The sequence below is a fragment of the Macaca fascicularis genome, chromosome 3, assembly GCF_037993035.2.
Source record: "Macaca fascicularis isolate 582-1 chromosome 3, T2T-MFA8v1.1".
In the NCBI taxonomy this organism is placed as follows: domain Eukaryota; kingdom Metazoa; phylum Chordata; class Mammalia; order Primates; family Cercopithecidae; genus Macaca; species Macaca fascicularis.
Genome location: NC_088377.1, coordinates 200,364,969 through 200,377,456, shown reverse-complemented (window position 1 = coordinate 200,377,456; position 12,488 = coordinate 200,364,969). Strand labels below are relative to the sequence as shown.

Here is a 12,488-nt window from a genome sequence, read left to right as displayed (position 1 = left end):
AAACTCAGTTGTCACTTTCTCTCTGCCATATCATTCTTAAAAGCTGTTTTGAAGTTAGTTGCAAGAACAGGGCCAGGTTCCCCGATTGCGAGCCCCGTCACCGGCTGTGAGCATTTGCCCGGCCCTTACACTGGGTGTGTGTAGCACACAGTCGTTCGAGGGTGGGCTGCACACACACGCCTTTTCGCCCCTTAAATGTTAGGGAATCCCCTAAAAGCAGGGCTGGTCTCTTAAGTCACTTCAGTAGTGTCATCAAATTTAGGAAATGTCCATTTTCACTAACGCTGTCGTCTGATTTGCTGCCTCGGCTCCGATTTCATAGACCCCAGGCCGGGATAGCGCGCCGTGTGTGGTTGTGGTGGCTCCCCGGCCCCTCTCCGTCTTTGTGGCCGTGACACCCTCAGAGACCTCAGCCTTCTCATTCCACGAAGCGGCTTTGCCGGGGTCTGTCTGATGTCTCCTTGGGACTAGGTTCGGGAAATCTGCCAGGCACATGTTTTAAAGCAAAGTAGTATGAATATTTGGTAGCAAAGCAAAGGCCCTCACTTGCTAGGTCAGTTGCGTTTTTAAATCCTAAACTCTATGCATGAACTAGGTCCCAATGGGATAAAAAGCTCCAAATGTCTCTGACTGTTTCTGTACTTCAGAAATGTCATGTTTGGATTTTAAAGGAAAATCAGTTCTCCGTCTAACTCGGACACACCACAAAGGAAACACGTGGCTTAAAATAAGGTGCGTGGCATGGCACGGAGTCGCATTGATTACGGGCTGTCTGCCTCACAGCCCTGTACACACAGGATCTTCCTCTTTAAAATCTCACCACCAGAGCCGGATGCCACCCTGCAAAGAAGCTGCGAAATCACACTGCAATTATCACCGCAGGCTCACTTGGGGTAACAGCAGTGCACACTCTTCCCTGGGAAACCAGCCCGTATTCAGAGGAAGAACAGGACGCCACCCAGGGATGTCTCCGCTGCTCCCCCAGGGAGAGCGGTGCCTGTGCACGTGGCCACGCCTGGGCCTCCCCAGCTCTGGCTCCTGAGTGCCAGCCCTGGCTGACGGGTCAGGGGCTCCAAGGGCTCCTGAGTCCTGAGCTTAGCTAGTGGCTGATGTCAGCAGCAGCCATGGGTACAACTTTCCGTGGGCCTTGGGCACTCTCTGGCCTGTGTCTAAACGATGTCCCCGTCCCTCAGACAGCAAGATTGGAGGAGCGAGTTTCCACGTGCTCATCGGAGACCCCGTGGCCTCTTCCTCTGCTGAGTCTGGAAGTGAAGCCACAGGTTTCTCGTCCCAGATGGCAGAGGCGAGGCCCTGGATCCCCTGGGGTGGAGCATAGGGGAGGAGCCTCCTCTGTGGAGAATGAGACCAGGGCTGCAGTGAGAGACCATCCTCTCCTCTGCATCTCTCCTCTTGGGGCCTCTTAAATGATTTGGAAATTATTTCCCTAAAAATTGAGCCTTTTCTTGAGAGGTCAAAGCAGACTTTCCCATCACAGATGTGAGCCTGCTCCCCATCCTACCCTTCAGCTTCCTGCTCCCTTTCCGTCACTCAGACCTGACCACCAGCCCTGAAAGGGGGGTCACGAGGGGCGCCCATCAGTACTGGGCACGGGGTGGCCGCTGTCCAGGATACCCAGGAACGCTGCGGGGCCTCCCCTCTCCAGACCCAGGGACGCTGCAGGGTCTCCCCTCTCTGACCCAGGGACGCTGCGGGGCCTCCCCTCTCCAGACCCAGGGACGCTGCGGGGTCTCCCCTCTCTGACCCAGGGACGCTGCGGGGTCTCCCCTCTCTGACCCAGGGACGCTGCGGGGTCTCCCCTCTCTGACCCAGGGACGCTGCGGGGTCTCCCCTCTCTGACCCAGGGACGCTGCGGGGTCTCCCCTCTCTGACCCAGGGACGCTGCGGGGTCTCCCCTCTCTGACCCAGGGACGCTGCGGGGTCTCCCCTCTCTGACCCAGGGACGCTGCGGGGCCTCCCCTCTCTGACCCAGGGACGCTGCGGGCCGTCTCCCGTGTCCAGACCCAGGGGCACTGTGGGGTCTCTCATGTCTGGACCCAGGGACGCTGTGGGGTCTCCCCTCTCCAGACCCAGGGACACTGCGGGGTCTCCCCTGTCCAGACCCAGGGACGCTGCAGGGTCTCCCACCTCCAGACCCAGGGACGCTGCAGGGTCTCCCACCTCCAGACCCAGGGACGCTGTGGGGTCTCCCCTCTCCAGACCCAGGGACACTGCAGGCCGTCTCCCATGTCTGGACCCAGGGACGCTGTGGGGTCTCCCACCTCCAGACCCAGGGACACTCTGGGCACCTGCTTGTAGTGGGTGGAACAGCTCCTCATTCCCATCTTGGATCCTGAGCCCGGCACTGCTCTGCAATAACAGACTCCAGGGGAGTTTTCAGCCCAGGGAAGTGGTTGTTTTTGTGAGAAATAAGACATTTTTTTAAAAATCTCCCGAGCGAGGTGGAGAGGCTCCTCTCTTCCGGCCGTGAGAGTGAGCCCCAGCCACACCCGCCAGCACCCTCGAAAGTGAGTGTGGAGCCGCGGTGCCTGCCCTGACTTCTACTAAAGGGCGCTTCTTAAAACACGGTCTGAGTTTCCCATTCCCTCAAGGATGACCTCTGAGAAGACGGACGAGACCAGCCGCCTGTGTTGACGTTTTCAGTCTCAACCTAAGGAAAAGCAAATGAGCACACAAAGCTCTCAAAGTCTACAGTGTTTTTTGAAATATAATGACGTTTACCTCTCACCTCCCTCCAGTAACTGCCAGTGTCTTGAAGAAATGTTTTCTGCCCCCACCAGCCCCCGCAGGACCACATCTCTCAGCATCTCTGCTGCTTGAATGGGTCTGGCTTGTTCCACCTGCCTTGACTCCCCGGGTCACCCACTCTTCCCGGAGAGGCTGCACACTCACACGCATGTGCGGGCAACAGTCACCGCCTGTGCTCCCAACGCCTTTTCTTGAGAGCAGAAGGGAGGCAGCTCTTGCTGGCAGCCCGTGCCACTGCCCCGCACCAGGCCCATGAGACGCCCAGGGCGCAGGACTCCGAGACGCCGAGCCACACCTTCCAAGCAGAAAGCCAGGTTGCAAACCACCTCCCTCTGGTAGACCACAAATCTCAGTGAAAACAGCAGAACCCGGGAGGCGGAGCTTGCAGTGAGCTGAGATCGCACCACTGCACTCCAGCCTGGGCGACAGAGTGAGACTCCGTCTCAAAAAAAAGAAAAGAAAAGAAAACAGACTCCTCCCAAAAAAATCCCAAAATTGCTCATGGAAGGAGGTTATTTTGGTGATTTGGTTCAAGTTATTTTGATGCCGGAGGCTATGCAATTTGGAATGAGTCAAGACTCTTCAGTTTAAAACGGGAAAGGAAATGAATATTTGAAGATAAATAGCTCAAAGGGCAGTGGCAGACCAGAACCCAGAAACCCTCCTCACCCTGTCATCTTGAGGAGAAAATCCCAGAGGAGAGGGTAAATGGGGTACTCAGGTCACTGTCTCCTCCTTCTGACCTCAGATTAGAACATGGTGCTGGGCCTGTCTGGAGGGGACAGGGTAAGACCCACTCCCGTCGCACCCGGCGCTCTTGGCTTCATGAGTGTCAGATTCGCCGAGTTCACTTTGGGCCCCAGCCGTCTATTGCCGTGTCCTTTTGCTTAAAGCGGGCTCAACCTGCAGAGTCCACGTGGAAGGCAGGCTGTGCAGGTGGGAAACCCTCACATCAGCATCTGACTCTATCTTCACAGGAAAGCCCCGGGAGGTTCTCACCTCTGTTTTCTGAGGGACTAACCGCTACCCAGGAGTTCAGTGGCATAATCTCGGCTCACTGCAACCTCCGCCTCCCAGGTTCAAGCGATTTTTGTGCCTCAGCCTCCCAAGTAGCTGGGACCACAGATGTGCGCCACCAGCCTGGCCAATTTTTGTATTTTTAGTACAGACTCCTGGCCCATATGATCCGCATGCCTCAGCCTCCCAAAGTATTGGGATTACAGGCATGAGCCCCGCCCCCAGCCCAGGTGGCTTTTCTAACTGCTTAGGCCCGTGGAAGGAGGACAGCTGACTGAGAAGCAGCCTCCAGGGCCAGGCAGGCTCCCGGCCGCAGCTCTGAGTGTTCCAGCCTCCTCCTGTGGCACTGACCAGTGCTTGCATCCCAGGAACCATGGGAGGAGGCCAGGCAGGTCTCGTGGCCCCTCGTCCCCCCACTGCTGATGCTGATGGGGGAACGGGAGTGTGTGAGGAGTGATGTGCAGGGCGGGGCTTACCCTGGGCCCCCTGCGAGGTAGGCGTGTGCAAAGGAAGCAAGGAGGGCTGCAGTTGTGGGATTACACAACCTTTCACATCCCTTCCGTTATAAAAATTCTTGTCATCCTCATATCATGCCAAATAGCATAAATTATTGAGTGTTCACAGAGCACCTGGCACCATGCTGAACTCTTCATGGACCAGCTCATTCAACCCCCAGCCATCCCATGGGATAAGTGCTGCATGACCACACTTTACCATAAGGGGACACGGCTCAGAAGGGGCAGCCACAGACTCATCCGCGGGCAGGGGATTCGCAGGAGCAGTCGAGACATCGGCCTTTATCTTCCACTTTGTGTGCAAAGCCCTCTATTCACCTCACTTGTGTTGCTCCAGTTCCGTAAACCACAATTTGATGCTTCTACGGAGCTCCTGGGGCGAAGTAGGTTCCCAAGGAATCCAAGCTTTACCAGTTTGGCAAAATGGTCACAGGAAGTGGCCTCTGTGCGTGGTCCCAGCGTGTCTGTGCTGGGGTCACTGGGGATAGCGATGGTCGCGGGAGGTTGGCCCCTGTGCGTGGTCCCAGTGTGTCTGTGCTGGGAGTCTCCTTTGATGCCTGCCTTGTTTTTGATTTGCTGTCCCCTTTCGTCCACAGTAATTTTTTAAGTCCTAATTTGCTCTTCCTTTCCCTCCATGAGTAACTTCTCCCTTCCCCACAGCCATACTTGCTAATCACAGCACCTTCTAGATGTGCAATGCCTTGCTCTCACAGAAATGCAGCCTCGTACTGTCATCCTGTATGCAGTGTACAGCCAGTGAGGTATAATTGTTAGGGTCCCATGTACTTTTTGAGACAGTGGGACAGGTTTTTGTTGTTGTTGTTGTTTTATAGGTGGAGAAACCTGAGTTATAAAGCACATAAAGACTTGTCTCAGGTTTCCTTGCTGACAAAAATCACTAATATGTATTGAACATCTAGAATGTGCCAATAACATTAGTTTTAATAATAGTTGTTATTAAGGGCTTACTGTGTTCTAAGCACTTTACATGAAATTCTAAATTCAATGCACAACACTGCCAGATAGGAACTATTCCCCTTCCACAGATGAGGAACTGAGGCCTGGAGGCACCAGGATTGTTCTCCCAGCAGTGTTTCCAGGTTGTGACCGGAGTTGCTGAATGGACTTCAGAGCTCACTGCTTTCACTCTGTGGTACAGGCCGTGCTGCTACCACTGTGTGATTCCCTCTCCAGCTCAGACAATGGCTTCTCCAAGAAATCCTACGCAGGTCAGGACTTAGTCCAACTTGGGAGACACTGTCCTGTCCACTCAACAATACCAAGGATCCTGATAGTCAGATACAGCTTCCCCAACAAACCGTGATGTGAACACAAACAAAAATCACTGTGATGTGAATAATGTGGTGGGACTGTCCTGACTCCTTGCAGGTGTACAGGTGTGCTACAGCAGGTGTGTGGTATACGAGTGTGCTGTAGTGGGTGTGCAGGTGTTCAGGTGTACTTCTGCAGGTGTACAGGTGTGCTGCAGCATGTGTGCGGATGTACCGGTGTGCTGCAGCAGGTATGCGGGTGTTCAGGTATACTGCCACAGGTGTATAGCTGTGCTGCAGCATGTGTGTGGATGAACAGGTGTGCCGCAGCAGGTGTGCAGGTGTTCAGGTGTACTGCTGCAAGTGTATGGCTGTGCTGCAGCCTGTGTGCAGATGTACCGGTGTGCTGCTGCAGATGCCGGTTCCTCTGTAGATTCTGTCAGGATTGGGCAACAGTCAAGGCTGATGGATGCTGTGCTCTAGTAGGTAGAGGAAGAACCATTCTTGAGGTCAGAAGACCTCAAGCTCATTGCCGGCTTCCCCTGTAAAAGACCCTCAGGCTCAGTGCCTTCAGGGGTTGGGCAAGGACCAAGTGGGGCCCCCAGCCAGCCAGTCACTGCCCAGGACTTGCTGCAGCCTGGATTATGGGGGCAGCAGGGAGAGGATAGGGAGCACCCCCGCCTGGGTATTGTTTGTTGGGGAAACCGTATCTCACTGTCAGGATCCTGGGTATTGTTTATTGGGGAAGCCGTATCTCACTATTGGGATCCTGGCAGAGTGTGGTTTTCTTCACATGAGGTTGTGTGAGTCTTCTCTCGACCATTTGGGGTGAGAGCTGATGTTTTATTCACAGAACCTGAAGACAAACTGCTGGCGTCACAACCAGCCTCCAAGATGCACTTTTGCTGCTTCAGAGAATTGTGTCACTTCTGTGTTTATTACATGGGTGTCAGCTACTCACTGAGGAGTGGTGGCTTTGTGCCAGCCCACAGGGTGCAAAGCAAGCACCGTGAGCCGAGGGTCCTGGCCCAGGCACTTGGAGGTGGGCAGAGCTGAGACCCAGCAGGACTAGCTCCTGGGCATGACGCCTGACCATGGAGAATCAGCGCAGCTGCAACAGCCAGGTGGCCCATGTAAAGAGGAAGAGCATCCCTGGAAAGAAACTTCACACTGACATTCCCCAGGTTGACAGCTTCTCTCTCGCCTTCCTGAAGACTCAGCAGAACCATGCAGGCCCCAGCCTTAGCCCTTCCTGGGGGCAGAACCCATGTGGCAGTCTCAGCCACGCAGCCATGGCGCAGGATCTGGGCTGTCACAGCTTTTGCTTCTGGAAGGCCTCTTCAACGCACCTCGGATTCTGGATTCTGGGATATCACAGTCCCCAGCATAGGTCAGAACAGGGCACCTCCCCACAACCCAGCTCAGCACGGTCTGATTTTCACAGGCCTCCATGGGCAAAACAAGTCAAGATCATGTCTGTGCTTTACCTTGCTGTTGGAAAAGCAGTTCTCAGCCCTCCTCCCCGGTGCACACCAGAACACACATTCTTAAGATGGAACCACCCTAGGCGTCCCTGAGTTCTCCACTGGACTTAGCAGCTCCTGCTTTTTCAAGTTAATTGACTTTTTAGAGCAGTTTTATGGTGACGTAAACGTTAAGCAGAAAGTACAGGGGTTCTCGTGCAGTCCGCACTGCCCAGTGCCTCTTATTAACATGTTTGTTAATGTTGTACATTTGTTACAACTGACGGCTTTGGTATAATATTGACCTCTTACTGTTAACTGGAGTCCCTGGTTTACTTAGGGTTCACTCCTGGTTCTTTGCATTCTGTGGATTTGGACAAAGGCCTAATGACAAGGACCCGCCACCACAGCATCGCACGGGTCATCCTCGCTGCCCTGAAACTCCCCCTGCTCCGCCTCTTCGTCCCTCCTTCCCCAGCCCCTGGCAACCACCGACCTTTGCCCTGGCTCCATGGTTCTGCCTTTCCACAATGTCATGGGCTGGAATCCCGCAGCATGTGGCCTTTTCAGAAGGAATCACCGGTTACTCCTAAAGAAAAAAAAACCTGAAACAAAAGAGTAACTGGATTCTCGCAGTGGGAGGCTTCCTCCAGTGAGACGGTGTCATGGGATTCGATCCTGGTGTCAGTTTCAGCGTGACAGCCGTGTCCTTAAACTCACCATGTGGCCAGGCACGGTGGCTCACGCCTGTAATCCCAGCACTTTGGGAAGTCAAGGCAGGCAGATCACGAGGTCAGGAGTTCGAGACCAGCCTGGTCTCTACTAAAAATACAAAAGTTAGCTGGGCACGGTGGCACGTGCCTGTAGTTCCAGCTACTCAGGAGGCTGAGGCAGAAGAATCGCTTGAACCTGGGAGGCAGAGATTGAAGTGAACCAAGATCTCACCACTGCACTCCAGCATGGGCGACAGAGCCAGGCTCCGTCTCAAAACAAACAAACAAACAAAACTCTCCACCTGTCTCATTCGTGTAATGGGAACGGAGCAGTGAGACTCAATCTGGTGCCTTCACAGGGTTGTTGCCAGAACTGCATGAATTCATTTTGTAAACTGCAAAACACTGTACCGTTATGATAATGGTCGTGACAGTCTCCTAAGCAGAGTGAATTGTAGAATCTGGTGCTTCACACCAGGATATTTGCCAAAGGATATATCCTCAAAGTAAACGTCCTCAAAGGATATTTTGCCAGTAACTTGAAAGAAGAAAAATTCGACTTGCGAATGCTTTCACGCAGTGCAGTGTTCTCATCCTGAATCTTGAGATGGCACCTCAGTTTTGGGAAGAAGCTTCCATGGGCCGTGATGCCCTTGGAAAATATTGCAGTGGCATCTTGGAGAATATTTCCCACAAAAATAGGCTGTGGTTTATGATGGTGTCTAAAACATTTAAGAAGCAAAAGGAAGCTCCAGCCTTTGACTTTCAAGGCAAGAAGAGGCACGTCCTACCTCTGAGACTGGCAACTGGCGGCCTCCAGTGAGGGGTGGAGTCCATGCCCCTAAATCCTCCCTGCGTCCCACTCCATGCCAGCACAAGGCAGAGACCCCCCAACAACCACACGTGCTCCAGGGACCCATGCGAGGTGCAAACCCCACACATTCTGCAGCGTGAGGCTGCGCCGCCAGGGGCCCTGCAGACACTCACCAGGCGCTGACCTTGCTTGCCATTGCACAGGCAGAGTGCCCTGAATCCCGTGCCCAGCTCCCTCTCTGCAGGAGCCTGAAGCCTGGCAGAAGGAACAGGGGACACATTTTGCCACTCTGGGTGGGAGAGGCCAAGGGTGGGTGCTGTCACTTGGCATGAAATCCTGCCCCAGTGGCCTCCACATCCTGTCTCGTGCCCCATGCTTTTCCTGCCCCACCTGGCAGCACTGCCCTCCAGGGTGCCCAGCTGCCTGCCCCATCACTTGTTATTTCTCTTCACTCACTAAGAGCTCCCAGAGTTCCTGCCCCGAGCACTCTCCTTCTCCCGCCCACGCCTCGTGTGGTCCTGCCAAGAGTCTCCTGCCTGCCTGCAGAACTCAGAGGCACGGCCCTTGCCCCTCTGGCCTGGTGCGCATTGGTCTTGTTTACCAAGGACAGGACAGAAGCTGTCTGTGTGCTGATGCGGCTTTGCCTTCTGCACCCCACAGCACCCTGTGCGAGGTGGCATTGGTTAAGATGTTCATCATTACACAAAGGGTCTGGAAGAAGCAGTTTCCCAGACGGAGATGTGCGTGATGGGGGCTGACGTGGGCTGGAAAGCTGAGACTTTGTCAGAGCCCATCCCACAAGGGCACATCTGCTAAGGGGTAAAGAAGGCTTCTATCAGAGGGTTTCCTGAGAATGTTCACATGCACCAGCCCAGCCACTGCCGGCAGCAGACGCAGGCTCCAGCATGGCCAGCCATGGAGTCAGGAGCCCCTTGGCCTAGCCCAAAGGCTTGCTTCGCGTTTGCCTGAGACCTGCAGTTAGGGACACAGTTCACATTGTGATGGAGTGCAGACACCGCACAAAACCACAGGTTCTGTGCTGTCCTCTTCCAAATGTTGGTGGTCACCCACCAAACTGCATACCTCCCGGCTGGGTTATGAATGGAGTGACAGTAAATGTGTCCACCAGACCTGGCCTCTCTCGAGAGAACGGGGCTGTGCATGATTGCCCGGGACAGCAGGTGAGAAGCAGGCCTGGCCCAGCTAGCAGGTGCAGCCGCCCGGGTTGTGGCTCCTGTGGCTCGCTGGAAAGCTGGAAAGCTGTTGAACCCACGTGCTGTGTGAAGGACTCTGCTATTGTCACTCCAGGTCAGATATTTATGGAAAGATGGAGCTGGAAGAGACTTAGACACCTCCTTCACCAACACACTCATTTAGGGATGAGGAAACTGCTCCCAGAAGAACTACCTGAGGTCACTGCTTTAAGGAAGAAAGGGGGCTGGGCACCAATTGAGGTTCCTTGCAAATAGGACTGGAACAGAAGCACTTTCTCCATCATGGCCACAAGGTTCTGGATGAAGTTGGGGGAGACTCCCTCGCCCAGACAAAGATGAGGGGAAGGGGCTCTGCAGAGCAGTGGGGAGAGCTTGGGATCCTTGCCGAGTGTCAAGGCTGCTCCAGGGCGGGCAATGGAATTAGTGTGTGTGACAGGCAGGTGGAGGCAGGGCAGGGGCACGCAGGACAGGTGGGACCAGGGACAGGCAGGGATAGGTGCTTCAGGAAGACGTGGGAGTGTGGCCACCAAGATCCAGAATTAGAACACTGAAGCTCTTGCCCTTCTGTTCTATTCTTAAAGCCAATCACAACTGAAACAAATATAACACCATGTGTAATTACATGAGGATGATGGTTAGCCTCATTTGCATGTAATCAGAGAGGATTTAATCGTTGTTCACACATTCGGTGACCCATTGATACACTGGGAATGGCCTTGAGCCACACTTCATGATAGCTGCCTCTCTGTCCATCTGGGAGCCGGTCTACCTGCCTGTCTGTCTGCCAGTCTGTCTATCTGTCTGCAAGTCTGTCTGGCTTTCTGCCTATCTGCCTATCTGTCTGCTGATCTATCTGTCTGTCTGTCTGACTGTCTGTTTTCAGCACAGCCTATTCTACTTTAGAAACCCAAAGGAAATGGGTGACCAGGTAATTAGGATGAATTCAGAATGTTTTCTGTCTCATAGAAGCATTCTTAAAAGTGGCATCAAAAATGCAGCAAGCACTTGTTTTCATTTACATTATTTAAACCTATGTTGTTTTATTATTTTTAAAAATTTATATCCAAAATTGATATGACGGTTCCAGAGGAAATTCCACCAGGGCTGAGTGGAACTCACTGAATCTGAAGCCGGTTCCTATCACCCTGTGCACACTATAATTCGGCGAACAGTTAAAGGTTTTCTGTTAGATGATGGTGAAAAACTTACTTGGACTGCAGGGAAAAAGCAAAATGTGCATCCAATAACAGACTCCCTCCTTTTTTTTTTTTTTTTTTTTTGAGACGGAGTCTCGCTCTGTCACCCAGGCTGGAGTGCAGTGGCCAGATCTCAGCTCACTGCAAGCTCCGCCTCCCGGGTTCATGCCATTCTCCTGCTTCAGCCTCCTGAGTAGCTGGGACTACAGGTGCTCGCCACCACGCCTGGTCAATTTTCTGTATTTTTAGTAGAGATGGGGTTTCACCGTGTTAGCAAGGATGGTCTTGATCTCCTGACCTCGTGATCCGCCCACCTTGGCCTCCCAAAGTGCTGGGATTACAGTTGTGAGCCACCACGCCCGGCTGACTCCCTCCATTTTTTAACCCCATAATGTTACACCACGCTCCAAATGTATACAGTAAGTAGGGTAGGGGTGTCTGAAGAAAGGTCAGAGAGATTTGCTTGATACGAGTAGTTTCTCAAGCAGGAAACAAACTTTTCTTGAACAGGAAGACTTTAAACCCAAAAGAGGTAAGAAGCTCATCTCATGGAGGCTACAGAAAGGTTTAGATTCTGTAAGGGAGGAAGTGCACAGAGCGTCCTGCTTGCTGGCTGGGTGGGCGGGTTCTGGTGCCACTCTGCCCTGTTCTGAGCCTGCTGACTTCATAGCTGAGGGTGGGGCTCTGTGAATCTCACTGAGTGAGTGGGGCCATGGTTGGGGCAAAGGTCAGTCCCCACCTGCATTTCTGTGTTTATTGGACAGTTCTTCCCTTGTGGTCTTTTTCTGAGTGGAACTGAGAGTGCAGCCATTCAGCATTCCTGTCACCACCCGTCCTTCCTCCGTGGACACTGAAGGCTTCAAAGTGGGAGCTCAGCAGGCCCTCCAGGTTGTTGCTTGGTTCTCACGGAGGCCATTTGCTGAGTCAGTGGGCGCTGGAGTGGATACAACGCCCGAGAGAGGTGGTGGATGTTACTCTCAGGAGGATAACACCTAGCATCCAAAAAGGCCACCTGTCCAGATTTAACCAGCTCAAAAGATAAAATGGGTCACAGTCTGATTCAGATTGTATGCTTCCAAACCCACCTGCATTTTCCTGGATAATGTGTAATCGGGTTTCCATTTTTCCTGAGATACTTATATAGGCACAACGCAATGCAACAACGTGCTCCTCCTCAGCCGTGAATAGCCCGAGGCTGGGTGGTTGCCTAATGCAAATCTGGCTCAACAGTGGACAGATCTTTGCTATAACTGTAAATATTCTGCCGTAGAAAAGACCCCTTCCAACAAGACTCAAATGCAGTCTTTCATTGGTATCTTTTCCAATAAACTAAGTCTCCAAGTTCTAATGCATGGGGCACATGGTCTTCTTTTGGAAGCAGATCACAGAAAACTTCTTAGATCTGGTGGAAATAAGCTTTTGAATATTGCATTAGTGCCTTACAGTGTTGAACCATGTCATGATCACCTAGAACAAGATAAACATAGGGATGTCTCATATCAGGAGGCAGTGCTACAGG

At 53.0% G+C, this 12,488-nt stretch overlaps 1 protein-coding gene across 10 annotated transcripts in view; it reads left to right on the top strand.

Annotated features, from left to right (window-relative positions):
- The window catches only part of VIPR2 (vasoactive intestinal peptide receptor 2), a 111,290-nt gene that overhangs the window by 44,189 nt on the left and 54,613 nt on the right, over positions 1-12,488 (top strand). The gene's annotated exons all lie outside the window — the stretch shown is intronic.